Raw genomic sequence first — 20,199 nt, 5'->3', positions numbered from 1 at the left:
TTGCTTAAATACATGGACTTGCATCAACTTTTTTGTTCTTCCTTTCTGAAAAGGTAAGGAGCTCTTCAATTGTGTATCATAAATCCAGGAACAAATTGTCTTTAGAACCTAAGCACTGACTTAATTTACCAATTTTGGTTTCCAGCACAACGGTTAACACAATATATCTATACAAAATCTCCTTGGCTTAAAATAGAAGAGAACTCCCAGGAAGGTCTCCCCCCACCCTCAGAGGTACCAAGAATCAAAAGGTTTCCTTAAAACACAATGATGACTCCAATGTGCTGTTATTTTTAACCTTGATTATTCATTGGTGATAACAGTCCTTGCTTTCAGTCCCACTTGCTGCGTAAAGCAAAAGGAAACCAAGCTAGACCCATCTGCATTGAACGCCAGAATCCGCTCAGTGAGGTTCATTAATAGACTTGTGCAACGTTGCGGTGGCTTAGCTCAAGCAGGGGTCACATTCAGTTAAATGCTAAATGTTAAATACACACTTCCTTCCCATCCAGCATTTCCCAAATTGCTCTGTCATGGACCCAACACCAAGAGGCAACCTGAAATGTGTGTGCTTCACAGCCTCACCCAACAGTCTAATCATCAGCAACAGGAGCAAACAGAAGGTGACTTAACACTAAGCAAACAGCACATGGAAACTTGTTACCGTGCAGTAATTCATTTGTGCAAGTTGGTCTCCTCAGTGAGGCAACTGCTCCAAGCAAACAAGTAGGAGAAGTAGCCGCCATAGGAAACACTAAGAAAATTGCCAGCTGGAAGGAAAAGTTTTGGACGAGAGAGATGGATGAAGTTTCAGACTGGTTCACACATTCAAAAAATACTTTGCCCATCCCGTTATGTTAAAAAATAAAAGAAAATAACAGTGCTTTTCAACATCAGCCTGACTAGGCAAAAGAGAAACAAATGAAAGAAGTCTACGAAAGTTAAGATAAAATACTTCAGTCACCCAACATGATATTGGGGCAGATAACACTCAAATGAAAAAAAGAAAATCTGTTTCTAAACTCTTGTCAGGAATAATAGAGTTATTTCAACATATACAAAGGGGTCTTTTTTTCTCATAATAAAAAAAAAATTTGTACTTTTCACTGAAAACAAATTTCACATCAAAAGCTGCTCCAAACAGTTTCTTTCAGCACTAATCACAAATTTTCCAATGTAGGGATTTCTCAAGGAAAACCTGTATTTTGCACAGCAGAAAAAAGAAAGGCGTTAAATTCTCCTATTACGCCATGCCTACAAGTTTAGGAAATCAAAACTCCTGGGACTGAGCCAGTCCGTGATCCTCCACTACTGACAGTATTAGCAGCCTGTGATGCTTCACCTGCTGCTGTCCTTGGCCTGCCGTGTCCTTCCAGGCTTCTGAGTGCTGGGTCCAGGATGGGTAAACCCCACCCAGCTTGCCACAGCACTAGGCAGTAATAGGATTAAAAAAAGCTCATATAACCATCAATAGAACAGTTCAGGTACTGCTTCGTTAATAACTTCAGGCTACTCTGAAAATATCCTATCCATACAAAGAGATTTCCTTACATGAATTAGTGGAATGTAATGTGCTTTAAAGAGAAAAAGAATGAAAATACCAGTTTGAAGATAGAAAAATAAACAAGTTAATTTATTCCATTTAATTTAGCATGCTAATTATCAAATTACAAGCAGATGCAAACTTAGGGACTACATTTAAAGAAGATAAACTATTTGTTCTGATGTGGTGATAATACAATGATTTTCATCTACCCATTCATTAGTTGTCATGGTTTTGTTTGCTTTGTTATGCTTAATTTGTTAGCTCTGCTAGTTGTTGCTTCATTTCCTTCTCTGCTTCAAACAGTTGAAATCTTAACCTTCAGAATGATGAGTGCAATGCAGAAGAACAAAGCCTTGGGTTTTATTGCCACTTGAGAATATTTGAAACTGCATTTTTTGTTTAAATTACTGAAAAATTTCTGGCTGGAGTTTTTAAGAGTAAGAAAGTACGGGCTGCAGAACACATTAGAATCCCCTTTAAATAAACCAAATATAATAATTGGTAGAAAGCCACGCCACTACCTACAATATTGTTTACATTAAGGAGTTTAAGATTTAAGAGTGTAGCTTAGCTTTTCTGACAACTTTTACAACTGTTCATCCTCTCTTGCAAAGACAAAGCAGTCTTTTGAAATGGGGAACTATGAAGAGTTTTCTTTTCACTTAAAAAACCCCAATATATGGCCATATAAACACAGAGGCCCAGAACACATAGTAGTAAAATTATTTCCTGACACATACATGTAGCCATACTTTGGACTGACCTGTCTTAGTATTAGCCAAGCAGGTGGGAGGACGATTTCCTTACCCCATCTGGATGGTTCTGTGCCACAAATAGACGGATCTTTTGCCAAGTGCTCGGAGCCTGGGTTTCTCTGAGGAGGAAACCTGGGGGCCGCAGACAGAGATCCTGTCTTCCTTGTTGAATTTGGGTTCCCACCATTCACCATACATCAGTTCCATGATACGCTTTTCAGGCTTTCACTTTGACAGTTATCATTGTGTTTCCCAAATGCATCATTTATTAATACACATTGACACACTTGGAGGGGGGGACGGACACGGGACACCAACAAAAAAACAAATGAACACAAACTCCAAACAATACAAGGTGAAACTGTTATTACAGAAATGCACTCCAGGCAGAATGATGTAAATAAGTTAGCCTTGCTGGAGTGAGTCCTTTCTTGTTTTCTATTTAGGGAACAGAAAAAGTCACTGATTTCTTCCTTCCCTTAACGCCTGTCTAGCTCTGGGACCTACATCACAGAACTAAAGCACCAGTTAGCCGATATCATAAAGTTAAAGACATGCTAGCTTCAAAAACCAAGACTGTGACTGCAGCTTCACTTCAAAGAGGATCTGAACTCTCTAATTCACACATTAATGATTTCATCTAGTCCCCGAGTATAACTTCAGGTGACAAACACGTGGGCAGAAGAGAATATTTACTCATTTGTACAGAGAAAGGGCAATAAAGAGAGCAAACCAGAAGATGCCCTGAGAGGTGGAAAATAAAAGTCATCTTACAGCTTTGCACCAAACACTAAAAAAAAAAACAAACCCCCAAAAAAACCCAACCGAGCCTCAGTACTGTAATTAACTCTAACATCCACCTCCCAATGTGGACCATGAAATGAGGAGATAATGTTTGCAACCTCATGCCCATCACCCAGGCTTGGCAGGATCACTATCAATGAACTAAAGCTTTTCACCAGAGGTGATCTTTGGAAACTAAATGAGACACAGGTATACAGATGCAACTCTAAAAACATATGCAAAATTTTCTAAAAGCAGCTAAGATCACAGGGTCAGTAAGTGAAAGCTCAAGACATAACACTGAGTTTGAAAACATCTGCAGAAAGTTAGTTTTTATCAGTGTCAAACCTTTGCACGTATTTCATATAATGCTTCTCTTCAGGTGTTGGGCAAGTGACAAGAAAAAAAAAATTGCTTTATGGCTTGCAGTGTATTCCAGATAAAAATTCAAGTCCCTGACATAAAAGGAGAAATCCATCCACTTTGGGCAAGTGACAGAGGCAAAAATAGGTTATGATTTACAGTAGTGAAGCACCAGCAAGATTGTGAGAACACCAAATAGGAATAGGCTGAGTATCAATAAACATACCTTAGAGCCCACCAGCACTCCCCAACTCCAAAATCAGAACAGATGTTGAAAAATACCCACCAAGATTTATCAGCAGTGAAATGAAATATATTTGTGTAAAGATGGTGACAGAAATAGTGATTCTGTATAGCAGAAGTATTAAGGCAAAAGAGTTGCTGAAGGGCAGATTTTCTTCATTAGGCTTTACCACCATATCAAATGGTGGCAGGGAGAAACGTGTAACAAATCTCCAGGAGATACAGCCGAAACAGATAATTTTCCAAAGGACAAAAGTATAATGTGTATTAAAAAATACAGACTTGACATCCTGATGGTATTCCACCATACAGAAAACTACCAAACGTTTTGGAAGAAACCTGGCCGAGTATAAAAGAAGAAACTGGAAAGACAAATACATTCTTCTCAGTCCCAATTACTGTGAGATGACTGAATAGAGAGTAAGGAATAACCAGAAAACAGAAAATAAAGAAACAAACATCAATATGGGAATTACTTTTTTTGAATGCGATTCTCAAACTGATGAGGGAAAAACTGTAGCATTATGCAAGCAGTGTGCTTTACCCAAGAATCATAAGGAAAAAAAAAAAGCTGCAGAAGTCTATTTTTTAATCCCACAGAAGCTAACTAAACAAAGGCAGAAGGGTGTAACGATGCCAGTCACAGATGGAGTGAGAGTGCACTTCACTTGTAAGAGAGAAGCAACAATATACTTTATTGATATAGAACAGTGAGTTAACAAAGTTCAATGGTAAATGCAACAGTGGTTTAACAAGATTTGATGGCAAAGTACACTTGATTATTTACTGCATAGAGGACAGGGACAGACAAAACTGTCAGGGAGACCCTCCCGTTGAGCCATGAGGTTCACAGTGCACCTCCTTGCTTTCTAATCTCCTTCTCAGAGAGGAGTCTAGGTGCAGCTGGATCCAAACCTAGTCCCAGACTCGGTCAACGGTTTACGTCTAAAGGATTATATATGCGCAATCAATCCTTTATATCACTTAGCTAAGATTTCAAAGTTTAGCATGCTATTAGTCACTTACTGAGGATCTGTTGCAGCAAGGAATCTCTCAACCTCAAGGAGTAACCTTGAGAGGCGTCCCTACTCAAGGGGAGATTCCGCCGTGCAGCCCACTGCTGTGCAAGAGACCTCAACGGGCCCCGGGCTCTCCAATATTTAAGGAGTAAGATGATTGACTTATAGTCATACTTGCATACCAGCAAGATGTCTGGGTCCCTGCTCCAGACAGCCCTTGGCTACTGTGTTGCCATCCATCCCCAAAGTCCAGCATAAGCTGGATGCAGCCATCACTACCCCCACTGGTGGTTACTGCTTTCGCAGGGTGGGGGAGCACAATGCCACGCCATCACACGCTGAAACACAACGTAGACCTATGACCACAAAACAGTACTTCTGACAAGTCCGGGATTTTTGCCCTTACTGCAAAGGCAATGTAACATATCTTGTATGTGTTGCATTGGAGCTCAGTGCATATTACAAACACCCCCATCCCCTCAACCAAGAACTCTGACCCTGATGTCCTCCAGGTTCAACTCCATCTTACTTCTCCCTATTCTCTACAGAGACCATTGCCATATCCTACCCAATCTTCAAGCTCCTTCTCATTCACCTCCTTACTTATAACACCATTTTTTAATCACAAAAGGAAGTCATCTGTGATGGCCAAGTTAGTTCTGTTGTAAACACATTTCTGAAGTACATAACAAGGCAATCTTACTACTACCGGCTTCCCCATCACAACTTAAGATTCTTAGCTCAGATTTAAAGGTGTTTTTTTGTGGATAGAACTGCACTAGTATTGGCTCAGTTCAACTTCTAGTATATTACAGGCTACTGTATTTGTAACATGCATAACTTTCATAAACAGCAAATCCAAAAGGGAAAGGTATAGCTAACATGCTGAACACATATAACGCATAGCCAGAACATTGAGCATAGGCATTAGTTATCAATCCAAAGACATTTAGCAGGCTTCCTTGGCATCTTATTTTCCAGCAGGATGGCATTACTGGCAATGGACAGATGCGTGGCTGCTATACAACCTTCCTCCAAGAGTTATCTGCCTCACTGTCACTTGATAAATTACTGTTGTTATGAATATGCATGGAGTCATGCTGTTCTACTGCCAGAGAACCTAGTAATATTAAAGGAACAGCATAAATCAATGACTGTAGAAGAACAGCGAGATCAGCACCCCCGTCGGTGAATCAACCCAGTGTAACTGAAACAAAGAGACCTGAGAAGCAAGTGACACCTTGGGTTTCTCATTTAGTATCTGCCACCAGAGAGGTTTTTCGAACACAACGCCCTCCTCCCCAGCACTGCAGAGTTACCAGATATGACTCTCATTACAGGACTGGTCTGAGGCTTCTCCCTTTAAGGCATCATTCTTCCCACTGGATATCCCATGGCAGATGCTCTTTTCGGGGCTAGAACAAATTCCATCCCACCCATCGCATTCCACATTTTCAAGCTCTGTGAGCAGAAGTGTTTTTAGTAGCTTTGAGTGCATACAACACAAAGCTTTTGCCTTTATAGAGCAAGTAATTATTTGTCATGCTTGCCCAGTAAAAGCAGAAAGTCAGTGAATGCTTATGGTCCCTTCCATTCCCTGCAGCCCAACACACACCCTACATCCAACATGCTGCTTTTGCAAAAGTGTAACCCCACCTAATATTACCACTTGGAACAAAGACCTCAGCACTCCCTACCCAATAAGCCAAGTCCTTACTATCTCAGGGGCTTCTTGCAGTAATATTATTTGAAATGCAAACATAACATTTCTTTTACCAAAACATTAAAAAAAAAAATCTTCAAAGACTACAAGAGCCCTACCCTGCCTTCAAGCTAACGTATGTTTAGCTGAACTACAGATTAATTTATGAATTAGCCGATGATGGCTTAGCACATGTACACACTTTTTCTCAACTCGGGTAAAGCACGGACCAGTTTTAATCAGCTCTCAAATGGCTGGCATGAGAAAGAAGTATGTCAGACGCTATACCATTTTACCCATAGAAAGTTGATGGAAAAACAACCTTTTTAACTCAAATGCAAGAAGATTCAGCAGGAAGTCAGGGTTGGTTTTTTCCCCCCTTTTTTTTGTTTTCAGCAAAAAAGTCTGATCACATCTTGCTTATAGCTGCAGTTTTTACTACTGCATAATGCTACAATTGTATACATGAGCTTGATAGTATGTTACCTGTGTCTCATCTGCCACAATTCTTTCATTTGCCTACGCAAGTTTGCAAAAAAAAAATCCATATTAATGATGGGTCTGCTATCAAAATAGACTTTCTCATTTCTTCATTTAAAACAGACAGTTCTTGGTTTGACAGTTGAAGTCACTAGGAAAAAAGGTATACGTTTTTCATTTTTATCTTTTCTGCCTTGCCTTCCCCCAGCTGTCTTTTTAGAGCACAGACTTAGCGGCATCACTGCCATCACCTTAGTTATGTACTCACAAATAAACGGTGCTTGTGAGAGTCCCCACTAGTAACACTCCACTCCGGACAATGGATTCACAGCTCTAATGAAACATCACAACACTGCCTGAAAGAATAGGCCCTCATTGCCAAATGAATGATTTCTTTGTAAAGGCATTCTGCTACATGAACAACTGTGAATGGGCAAAAGAAATAGATGTTTAGCGTTTTCTTTGTTTTAATTAAGGCCGTATCTACATACAGATCTATTACTGCCTTGCTCTGAACACTGTTTCAAATCATTTGACTAGAACACCATAGAACAGACTGTTACAAAAATGCAGAACTTTCATAACTCCCAATTATGTCTTTGCCAGATTCTGTCATCACTTCTCACTAAAAACCATTTTATTCCACAGCTGCCCTACTGACTTAAAGCATTAAAGGATGTAAGAACCTGCCACAGCATGCCTTTTTCAGACAAAAATACAACTGCTGGAATTCAATCATTTAATTTTCAACTGTTTTAGTAGGCTAAGTGTATTATCTATCAAAAAGATACCATCAGAAATAGTATACCATGACCATTAGAGACAGAAAGTGACAATGAGATCAATCACACTCAGGTTAGCAAACATTAGAAACCATGGTAGGCAGCACAGGTTTAACATAGCTTTCGCCGGGGTAATAGAAAACAAGATGATGGGAAAATGTCAGAGGGACATTCTGAAGACAGAAATGAGTCAGTGCCTTACACTGGCAAAAGGTTAGAGAAGCACCTTAATTACAGCCCAGACATTAGACTTGACTTTTACCTTATTAGGATGATTTGACTTCTACCCTGTTGCTTTATATAGATTAAGATAATTTTACTTTCGCAGTAAAGAAGGGCTAATAAAAGAAGGATTTTGCAACAAAACGGTGATCTTGCAACACGGGTGCAGATATTCTTATCTGAAAATGCTCCAAAGCTTTCACTGAAAGTTAGTATCTAAGTTTAAATACACAAGATATTCTGTCCCAGAAAGTAAATTCCCCATTAGTGTTCTTTAAGGTAATGTTTCACTGTAACTACAGACTCTTTCTTTCAAAGTTCATTTTTAGTCTCATCTAGCATCAGCATAACCTGCAATCACATACATTTGATATTACTACACAAATTTCCCATATGATATCTGTATTGCACTGTCTTTTTTTTTTTTTGTTTAATTACTATGCAATTTAAAATGCACAGGGTTTTAATTTTCTACTAAGAGAGTTACTCTTTGGTGCATGCTTCCCTGAACAGTTTTAAATCCCATCATTTAAATCCCATCTGGAGGTCAAACCTGACCAGAATGTAGTACTCCAACCAAAGCAAAATGAACAAACACAGCAGGAAGTTTTGAATGATTTTGCAGCAGTGGGTTTAAATACCATCATCCCAAACCAGAGATCTAAACATGATGGATCAGAGCGATGCAGCATTTCTATCAAGCTGCAGAAGTCACCTTGTGGTCTTCTGATTCTTGAGAGGGAAATCCAAACAGCAGTACAAGTGGCTTTACAGTTCAAGCCATAATCAGTTGATTTGCAGAAGGCTGAACTTCTGGGAGGGGGGAAAACAAAAAAAAACCCAAGCAGGCCATCTCCTCCCAAAATACTCTCGGAACAGTGTGAGGAGGCAATTCTTTCCGATGGAGACCAGCACTGGACTAGCTCCCAGGTAATCGCAGACAACCCTTCCCCAGCAGCACGCTGCGGGTACAGTGCCAGGATGTGACAGGATCAGAAACTGTCAACAGCCATGGCTCCACCAGAGAAACGGTCAGGGTGCACTCAGCTGAAAACACAGCAAAGCCCAAGGAAACAACTGCTGCTTCATAATTTTTAATCGCTTTCAAAAGTTGGGAGAGGCACTTGGCCACTGTCAGCTTTAACTACACCACCAGATCCCCAAGGCAGCCACCAGCTCATTTGTTTTCACTTGTTCCAGCAGTTATCACCCTTCCCCCCAAAAAACGACCAAGAGCCGTTTTTGCCAAACATGCTTGTGGGCACTAAGCACAAGCCATCAGAACAAGCCAGCGATGGAAGAAGAGGAGGCCACTTTGCCTTCCCTCAGGCAAACTCTCCACTGCACTAAAATCCCATTTTCATCTCAGTAACAGGAGAATTTGGCCCTACAATTATTTGCACTATAGTTTTAGCTCTAGCAATAGGCATGACTGGAGTCACAAGAAGGTGGAGGTCAGATCCAGAAAGGGCAAGTAGCAACAGAAAACTGCACTCCCAGATACAACCAAACAGCTAATGCTAAACAACCTGGACATCCCCCCACCTCCTCCTAGCACTTACGAGGCTCGGCCCTGAGCCAATGTCTTCCTTCTTCTAAGGAAGGATCCCAGGAATCCTAATATAAGGAAGCACAAATTCAATGCTTAGATTGAGATAAATTAAGTTAACAGGTGACCTACATTTTAGTTTTCAGCAGAATACCTCAGCAGATGTGCACCCGACGACTCCTATAAACTGTAAGACAAGAAACATGACCAGGCAGGGAGGGAGCTAACAGAAACTAGAAATTTAGATACAGAAATACCAGGTGGTCAGTCTTCAATTCAACCTCTATATTCCTTAGATGAGCTTCTAAGACAAATTTTAAGCAAGGTGATACAAGCAGGCTGTGTACAAAACTCATCACCTTTGGAAACAGGGTTTCACAGAAACAGAACAAAGCTGAGGCCCGTAAGGTCTAGAGAGGTCAGGTATAACCAGTAGCATGTTTAAGACTGTGGACAGCAGCAAATCAGACAACTTTGGAGAACAATGAAGAAAGAAACCAATTTCATCATTCAACCTTAATCCTAAAGTCCTTGCATCTACATTAATCAGCATTAACTTTCATTAGAAGGCACAGAAAACTTAAGACTTCATGGGATGGTTCTAAAACGCTATTCACTTCCACTTGAAAACTCATGCAATTCCTGCTTCCTTTTCCCAAAAATGGACATTTTGCTGGCAGTGACCTGTGTAAGAAGGGAAGCTACCCCTCTCTGAAGAAATACTTTCCAAAGGAGTAGGCTACATAAAAATTGGTAGGATTTTGTGAAAACTCACATTAAATTTACTCTTAAGCAAATTTTAAGTAAACAGATCTCTTTCAGTAGATTACTGTTGCGTGCTACCGGACACAGCTGCCTTTCTGGGTTTTTTGGCAGACTTATCATGAAACAAATAAAAATTTATTTGGCAGTTCCAAACTTAACCGAAATAAGACTTATTCTTTATGTGTTTCAAAGTGACATTCACACACTGTCCCTATCACGGGCATCTGGCATGCCAGCAAAAGCAGTCTGATGCACGTTGGCAGCCAAAACACATTGCTTATGCCCATACTAACATTGTTTCTCCTGTGTATTTTTTGGTGGGTTTTTTTTGTTGTGTTGTTTTAATACAATAAGCATGAGGATTTCCTCCCTGTATAGGAACTGGTTAGCAGAAAGTCACTCACACTATTCCATATATTTTGCTGTAATCCTAGTTCCCCCATCACCCACAACACACATCTTTTCGTATGGGCATAACAGAGGAGAAACTCATTTTAGCCATCATTCAGGTTCTGATGGCATGAAAGACCTATGGGGAAATACTGCTCCTGTAAAATTCAGTAGCAGGTCCCCTGAATGTGGGTTAAAAGCACAAACGTAGACAGGTTATTCACATAGTTTATCCAGCATCCTTCTAGGAAGTGCTTGGACTCTGCCTCCTGAAAGGCACAGTTTGTTTTTCAAAACAAATACAGAAATAAAGCTCAAAATCTGTTAGTTAAAACATAGTCACTTTAGAGCATATTAGAAAAAAATATACAAAGAAAGTGCTTATTTTAAACTCTTTACAACAGCTGAATAAACATTTTGGAAGTTGAACATCCATATGCACCAAGTAGCTCCAAACTGCTGCAGAACAGGTATACCTTTCCTTAGTAAATAGTAACCAGTGGCAGCTTTGTGACTGGCTTATATGTGATACACACAGTATATAGGTTTTAACATACAATAATGCAAACTTTCTTCGAAGTGGATATGGTTTTAGGGTTAAAATTCACCATTTAAGAGTCTAGCTCCATGAAAGTTCACAGTATCGTGCATAGATCAAGTTTCACAAGAGCCACACAAGAAAATTAAATCCAAGGAAGCTCGCTATTTTGCACTACTTTGTAATCTGGGGACAAAAACTTCTATACTAATGTTTCCTCTGTAATTAAGATCTGTAGGGTTTTTCTTCAACATGCTGGTAACTTGCTGTAAGGAAAAATACAAACAAGCAGAAACCCAGTGAACCCACAGAAGGCCACCTGATGATGCTGTGGACACTACTACAGCTAAGCAGCAAGATATATTTCCAAATATTTACAAACATTTCAGTTCAGAATATTGCATAAAATTAAGCACAGTTTACCTCTATTACTAATTTGTGACTTAAATGAACCTGTGCCCTTGGTCTTCCCTAGTGTGGTATTTGTACTATTGACCTGAATCTCCAAACTTGTTGGCCCAAACACAGCTAAATGTCTTGGCATGTGCAGTAGTACGGAGCTAATGAGATCTGAATGGAACTTCAGACGCTTAAAATTAAGCTGTCCCTGCTTAAATGCTTGAGTGGGTAAGAGCCAAAATATTCAGCAGTATAAAGCAAGCATAGTTTTTGTTTAACATTTTTAACAGAAACAATTTTGAGTAGCTTTCACAAGTTACCTATACTTTGTACGTACATGTAGTTCTTTTTCATTATACCCTCCTTCTGGAAATACATTTACAGAATAAAAGTCTCCACAAAAATACTGAAATCCCAGTACTAGACTTCATCTTGGAAAATCTGGATTAGAGACGTAATTAATGACTTTCTTTAGGAGCACAGTTTTCTTTGGCCTCTAAAATGCAATAAACCCAGGAAATTTCATGCATTTGCCCTCAAAAACTCTTCCTTTAAATAGACCTGCTATTAAGTAACTATTGCACATGATGTTGACAGTTAACCCACTGTCTCCAAATGCATCCCGCAGCTCAAGTAACAAGGTAGTACACTTGGAAAATGCTTAAAGGACTGGTCACAAGGAAAATGGCATGCACAACTTTCACATATAATAAATAACTCAGCCTTTTAAATGTGTCACATAAGGATGAAACTGAAAATGTTTGGATACTGGATTTCACAAATTAGCGGGGCTCATTTGCAGTACCCTCTTTGAAAACAGGAGGCAGAAAGCTGGAAGTATCTATCGGCAATGGAGAGACACCAGCCTGTATGTGTATGACCAGTCCAGCTTTAATCACAGTCTTGCTTGGGACTTGAGTCCGTGTAGCTATCAATTATCCTGCAGAATTAGAACAAGTGACAAGTTTATTATTACATTCCCAACCCAGAGCTGCTATCTCCCTCAGTAACTGCACAGGCCTTGCAGTAAACCTATATTTAGGGGAGTTGTTTTTTTCTAGTAAGAACAGCCTCCTGCTTCCTTCACATTTCCAGGGCAAAAGCGGCACATCAGCTCCCAGGAGAGGAGAGCAACGGTGCTGCCAGACAGGGACCTATAAGGACACAACAAAAGCCTGGCTTCTTGTGAAACTACCACCAGTTGGAGAAACCAGCCACTTCCTAAGGTACCCACAGTACCAAAAAGCCTGGTTTGTTCAAAATATAACTGCATGTAAAATTACTGGTTTTGTACGTGGAGCTAGCCACCCTGGCTTCAATGAGACTACATTCCTAGATGTTTAATAAACTAGATTTCACACCTGGGCCCATATATATATGTACACATACATATATATGCACACATGCCACATTAACAGTGTATATAAACGGCTTCACTCAGGAAGTGAGAACTGGCAGAGTTGTTCTGACATAACCGTCTCCCTGTTATATTATCAATGCAATGCAACAGAGTTTATTAATGGCTCCTCTTTCTGAAGGAAAGGATATTTTAATCTCATTATCTCCTCATTAACTGATGGTAACAGAAGCACTGAGTCAGACTAACAGAGGCAGCACTAGATCCCACAGCTGTCCAGCTCAAATTTATGAATCGCTAAGAAAAAATAAGGTTTCGAGACTAAAAAACCCATAACCATACAAGAATGCTGAGAGATAAATATTATAAATACATAAATACAGCAGTAAGTACGATGCAACCCTGTTTTTTAGTTTTATTCTGGTTCCTGCAAATAGATACAGGAACTGACATGAATAATCTGTTATATCTTCATCATATTTAAAAAAAAAATAATCCATTAACCACTGTGCCACATTGTTCTTATGAAAGTTATTACAGGATTTTTAAATGCTTATTTTGTTTATTTTTCCTCCCCCAACTGACAGTTTGTGTCACTATTATAACCCTTCACTCCTCCAATTCCAACCACTACCATTCAATTCCCATATGAACATAATGCAGAGATGCCACATAATACCCATTAGTGCACTCTTTCCTCAATATAACTTCACATTTGTTTTCCTTCCTGCAATTTTTATTGCATGGCCTTTTCACTAATCCAGGACTTAATAACAAGAGCTGGCAGCTGCTATTTCTGCAGCGTTCTGGACAAGAGCATAAATTTCATCTTATATTGACTTTATCTGTTACTTAATATTATGTCAGTGCTATTTGGCAAATATGCAAAAAGTGAATTGTCACTCTACTTTCATTCTTACAACTGAATCAATCCAGAGTCAAACAAGTATCAATAGATCTTTTCACCAACTTTTTTTTTTTTAGACTACATACGAATCACTGTTGTTCCATTACAACAGAATCATGTCAATTAAGCAGTATCTTAAAAATAACTGCCAAAAGAAACTTTTACACCTGCTTTTCACTAAAAAATCAAAGAAATTATGGCATTGGGGGAAAAAAGAATGCAAAACTCCATGTGGGTCTATAAGAAGCAGAAGGAGGGACACTCCCACTACCAGCAATCATGAACTGTATCTAGCTTGATAAGTAAAGTGATCAGTGAAGCACGAAAGTGATCAGTGAACTATTCCTAACAGGTATGGAGACAAAAAAGAAATGCAGAACTAAGAAAGATCACTTTTTAAAGCAACAAAACCAAAACAAAATGTTGGATATTATTTTTTCCTCTTTTCCAGGTTTTACAGCTAAGAGAAAAAAAAAAAAGGGTATCAGATTCAACTGCACGCTGACTGCACTACAACTGCAGCAATGGAAACCCACCATAAACCCAATTTAGCTGTCTGGTTAAGTGTATTTACATACTGTGTTGATAATAGCAATGAATTTGTCCATTGTGCTTTGTGAGACTGCATTTTGTTTACAAAAATAGTCAACCTCACTTTAGAGAAATCAATTATATGTATTATCTGGCACATCAGTAAAACAGAGAGAAACAACATTCCCTTAATACTCATAAAGGGATCTTCTTCCTTCTACAGATAAGATACAGGAATGCATAATGTATTTTCAGTGTGTAAGAGTAACTTCACTACATTGTGTTAGGCATGTCAGAATAAATGCAGTTCTGATCAGTTTTACATAATGGAAATAACTACTGTGTGACACTTTATAAGCTTCATACTCCTGCCAGGAGAATATTTATTTTCTTCTGATATTTTTTACATTGCCAATTTTATTGTGCTCAAAAATATCCCAAACACACCACATAACACTTGCGGGACTTGTTGATTAATGACAAGAGTAGTCAAAGACTATCTCAGATGTCACAGTAACAAAAATTTCAGTGTCCTTTTCCTTGTGAAGAGAATCTTCAAAACCAGTCTGAAATGGACCAAAATACCTAATATTGAAAGAAAGATTAGGAGACTTAGCTGCTTCCTTCACTCATGATCTTAAAACATCCCCTATCCACTTACATACACTACATAAAGTGAGCAGATACTGAATAGTATGCCAAAAATTCTGAGAAATACTTCCTTCATCATGCAAGACCTGTGCCACACCTTGGGACAACAGATAAAATGCATCTTGCTGCTGGTATAACAAGATTAGCAGAAGAGAAATAACATCTGTAGACATTTCAAGATCTTAAAGATTTTGAGTTCTACAATTGAGAAGGTAACTCATGGGACTGTATCTCTGTCCCTGAAATGTCTGCTCCTGGTAGAGTGGTACAACTGTCATTTTTTACATGCCTAAAAACAAAACACAACTATTTCAAGCACACAAGGCTGCTGAGTCATTTCTACAAACAAATAATATTTCTCGCTGACTAAAGCTGTGTGTGCTGCAAATACTGCTTTGACTTCTGTACTGCCTAGACAATTCCTATTGTCCTCAGATGCTCCCGGTTGGTGCAGGCATATTTAAACATACAAACTTCCATGCAAAATTTCACTGAGAGATTTGGCAGAAGCATAACTGCTAAATGAGCAGCAATCAAGTAGTTCACCCAATCAGTTTTGTAATTCACCACAACTGCTATAAATACTACCCATTATTACTGAACGTAGCTTTTAGGGGAAAAATACATGCAAACTTCCTGCAGTATCTAATCTATGTGAAAATTATACAGAACATCACATTAAAATTTAAGTAAACACTTTGGCATACTCCTAATGTATCTGCATAGATTACTCTGGTGTACTTCTAGGATAAGTACCATTTGATGTTCAGATTATTGGTGGATATTTCAAGTTGATTACCCTAGAGATAAGATACAATTGGTAAACAAGGAACATATACAGAACAACAACATAATAACCACAAGTTGTATTTATTTCACAATGTATTCCTACACCCGGGACAATAGTTCAGTAAAGATACTAATTATTTTTTTCAACTAACAAAATGAAATCAGAAAGTACCAAAAGCATCATTTTTCATGATATCGCATTATAAGCTGAATGGAAGACCTTACTGGACTTCATTTTAACAGCACCACAATTGATACAGTGCTACTTTGAAACTTGAGCTGCACTGCAGACAGAGGCAGAACAGGAGCTCTCAACAGGCTGAGCTTCTGTGGGGCTGTGCGTACTCACAGCAAGCCTCACACTATGTATCCTCCCGGGAGAGACTTACACAGCCCAACAGTAAATCTCAGGACTCCACTTAAGACAACTGTTTAGCTTACTGCACTTCAAGCAAGGAAAACTCCATTGGTCATGGCATAGGCTGGCATTTATTTCAGCAGCACAGTGCTAGAGATGGAAGAATAAACATGCAGCAGCAGATAGTAAGAGGAGAAACAAAATAGATGTAGGTAATAAAAAAACAAACAGAGAGGAGACACTGGTGGGCTCACTAGATTACTGAAGAGCTCAATCAACTCACAGATGTGATGGTGGAGACATGTTCACTTGGCTAACACATATTTAATTACCTATACTATTTTCCCTTTTCAGTGTAGGCACCTTGTCTAGACTGATTAAAACCAGCTGTAAGCTGTTTCTGGCTTTTCTCTCTCTTTTGTCTTATTTTTAAGATGGGTTTCACTACACAATATGGTGCGACTGCAGTCTCCTTCCGGATTTCTGCCTCCTTATCACTGTGAGGCATTGACAAGTTGCTGTTTGGTTTTTCCCACTGATGACCTGAATTAGCCACTACCAGACACAGCAGTGCTGGGCCATCAGCCTCCCTGGTTGTTGAAGTTACACTGCCTTTCAAGATGGAGAATCACTCAATTTTCTGTGGATGTGGGGTGTTGAACTAGAGACGGGTACCCTCGTCCCCTTCAACACCTGATGTTACAAGCTGGCAGCCAAAGGCATTATCTGAAAGCAAAACCTAGGGAAAAGACCCTTCACATTGAAAGCATGATTGAGTAATGGGGATAATAATAAATAAAAACTAGATAAATAAAAATAATTATCAAAAAAAGGAAGGCTATTTAGACACCGTCCTACGCAGTTGCTCATGCTTGGGGTATCTGTTAAATGCACAGCCTGACTGGATTTGTATATAGGACACATCAGGAGCTTCCCTGGAGACCACACTTCCTCCAGAAGCATGTGCACCCAACATCAGCACGTATCAAAACAGTTTCAAGCAAAAAGCAACAATCTTTTAGAGGAAAGTAAATGTTCTGAATGGCTGCTGAAAGACAAGGTGGGACTCTCGGACACCTCCCTGACAACAGATGCACTAAAAGACCTTGGAGCAGCAGTCTGAGCCTTCCTCATGTAAAGACTCCAGCAGTCAGATGAGTGAGGCAATAAAACAGGAAGAGGGAACAGGCTCTGGTTAAATCCAGAGCAGCCATAGAGGAAAGTCTAGCTAAAGACAACTTCAGCACTGATGTAAGCTGTGGGAATGTCCAGATGCAGCTGTGAAGTATGAAACTTTATTCCGTTAAATCATCGCATTAACATGTGAGCAGGGAAAAAGCCATAAGCTGGAAGAGTGTGAAAAAACAGCACTGAGACCTATAATCATATGGCTCAAGGATACAGCAGCAAGAACAAAGCGTTTCGCAACACATTTTTAAAAAATGGTAGCATATTCAGAGCTTGTATTCCTTTGGAAGATCTGGCACCAATTTCTGGAACACTTGTTGCGCACATGCACATTTACGAGAACAACCCTCTTAGCAGTGCCCTAAGCTGGTACCAACTCCGGTGCTAACTTTCTGCCTCCAGATCTCTCCACAGAATTCATGTGGGCTGTAAAATGACTGCTCTCTTCTTGGAGTGGCTTTCATTGCAGAAAAATATTGTCCATATAGTTTGTAAAGTGCTTTTAGAACAAAGTCACTATAAAACCCTCATACCTGAAGTAGTAGGCAGGGTGAGGTTTCCCACCCCCACTTAAGAATGTAGACCTCGTAGATGAAAAACACCTCTGCAAGCTCCACTGCCTTTATCTCCAATGCAGACAGAGCCAGTTCACAAAAACAAAGAATACGAACCTCACACTTTCATATGCCAAAAAAGGAATACAAACGCAACTCTGCTGAGTAAAAAAAAACCCCAGGATTTACAGATGGAGAAAGAAAATAGAAAAAATTACTTGAATCACCTTACGTAAGAAAAGACGTAAAACAGGAGGAATTATATATTACTGGGGACCTAAATACTGATTTTAACTTCAAGCATCTCATACATGCTTTTGTCTCCTCATTACCTTGATTTCATAGGCTATTTAATAGAAACCTTATGTGCTTCACTGTCAGGAGAGGGAAAATGTTTTTATTAAGCATTAATTCTTTTCTTGCGTTTTAGTGGCAGCGAGCGCCTCTGCCATCTGTCTTAAAAGAACAGAATTTCATAGTGCTATTCTAAAACAGCGTTAGAAACACAGGCACACTGTTTTCATCATTACTTGCTTTTCAAGGCAGTCAAAGGAGCTGTGCTCCAGGTAACAAGTGTTCCTAAAAAGCCTGTAAACGTTTCAGTAAGAGATATTTGGAATTCAGACATGAAAATCCTAAAACTACTTAATGCCACTGTGGCTGAACTTGGCCAGGTGCAATTTCTAAATTGTTCCATAGAATATGCATAAAAAATCCTACCATAACACAGCTTTGCCAATAGCTCATTCTTTCAAATTACTTGAAATTATATCACCTATGGAGAGCTTGCGAGAAAGATGGAGAGATTCTCTGGTAAGTACATGACATAATAATGGAAACCAATGTAACCCAGAAAATCCAGTTCCGCTACCAGAAAATAAGGACTGTTATCTTCCTAGAAAGATAAAAACAGACAGCTTGAGAAAGAAATGAGAGGAAAATAAAGTCTTTATCATAAAAGAACAGTTTTCTGATGTATTTCAAGTACTGAAAAATCTAGGATTTACTTAACAGCTTTGTTGGCAGATCTCAGAGTCACTGAACTCAAAAAGATTATATAAAGTAATGTACATCAAGTCAGTGTTTGCATAAAAACATCCTTGCCCATGTCTGAGCATGGGAAAGGCATACTGGTGCAACTCATCAACCACTGTGTTAAACACAAATAAAAGCAGGTACAATCTCCTATCTTTTCTCATGTTATTAAATTAGGGAAACACCATTCGCACTATGGTTCAATTCTTCAGTGGCTGCGAGAGGATGAGGAATGTTACCCACTAAAAAAAATTCCCAGCCAGCACTGCAAGTTTCTGTTACACTAAGTAGACTTACAGAGCAAGCAAGTGTGTAGCTCAGGCAGAGCCACAAGAAAACCGGAGATTACACGCTCAAATTACTCTTCAGGTTTTTGAGATGATCAGTCCAAATAAATAACTAGGTAACACCTCACAGCATCATGTTGTGTGTCAGCTCACCCGCATTTTAGCTCTTCAATTTTAACAGTAGTTTGTCATTGAATCATCACAATTAAAAAACAACCCACATTCTTTTTATAATGCATGGTTCTCTTCAGTAATCTAAACCATTCAAATATTCTTCTGCTTAAAAAGAATACTGTCAGATTATCTTTGTAGATTCCTTCAGCTTTTCTTCTGAGAAGGCTAAGAGTCCAGCAAGCATAGTAAGAAACAAAAGCTATGATCAGAGACCCCAGAGAGGCTCAACATGCCTTGCTTGATACCAAGGACAAAGTGTGGTCTGCTCGTTCACCATCCCTCTTTTTTAATCATAGCATGGATTCACAGTGTATCTCACTATTCTCCCCCTCTTGGCTTACAAAGGGGGGACTTTCCATCTCATCCTGTTTGCATGTTACTGCTCCCCAGTTCTCCATGCCAACAAAGATTCTGTCTCTCTCTCTTTTCTTGCTATTTGGCAAACATGTTACTTAAGTCAGTATTTTAACTCATACTGGGTAGATACAAAAGATGATGCACCAAGAGGGATATTGGCTTCCATCAGCCAATTAGGACTTTTAAGACTTAAAGGGTTGACCAAGCATGCAGCAGACACGCAGGGCACTGTGACACTCACAAAAATTCCTCTGAGCTTTCTAGTGTGCACACCACGACGCAGTTCTGTCAAAGGGCACCTCAAATTTAGAAAGAGATTAGCTGTGGAGTCCAAAAGCAGCAGCAGTACAGATATCATACAGAACCTATGTTTTGGTTTAGCTAAGGCAATCATTTAAAGCAGCAGCTCATCAAAAAGACCCTCAAGAAGCCACCTAAGCTCTGTAGCTCTTGTCAACAAGATCCTGCAGGGAAA

General features: G+C 39.3%; 1 protein-coding gene across 9 annotated transcripts in view; it reads right to left on the bottom strand.

Annotated features, from left to right (window-relative positions):
• Positions 1 to 20,199, bottom strand: part of PCDH15 (protocadherin related 15) — an 896,179-nt gene that overhangs the window by 794,309 nt on the left and 81,671 nt on the right. The gene's annotated exons all lie outside the window — the stretch shown is intronic.

This window comes from Aptenodytes patagonicus, chromosome 5, assembly GCF_965638725.1.
Source record: "Aptenodytes patagonicus chromosome 5, bAptPat1.pri.cur, whole genome shotgun sequence".
NCBI lineage: Eukaryota > Metazoa > Chordata > Aves > Sphenisciformes > Spheniscidae > Aptenodytes > Aptenodytes patagonicus.
This window is presented reverse-complemented; position numbering and strand designations above follow the sequence as displayed.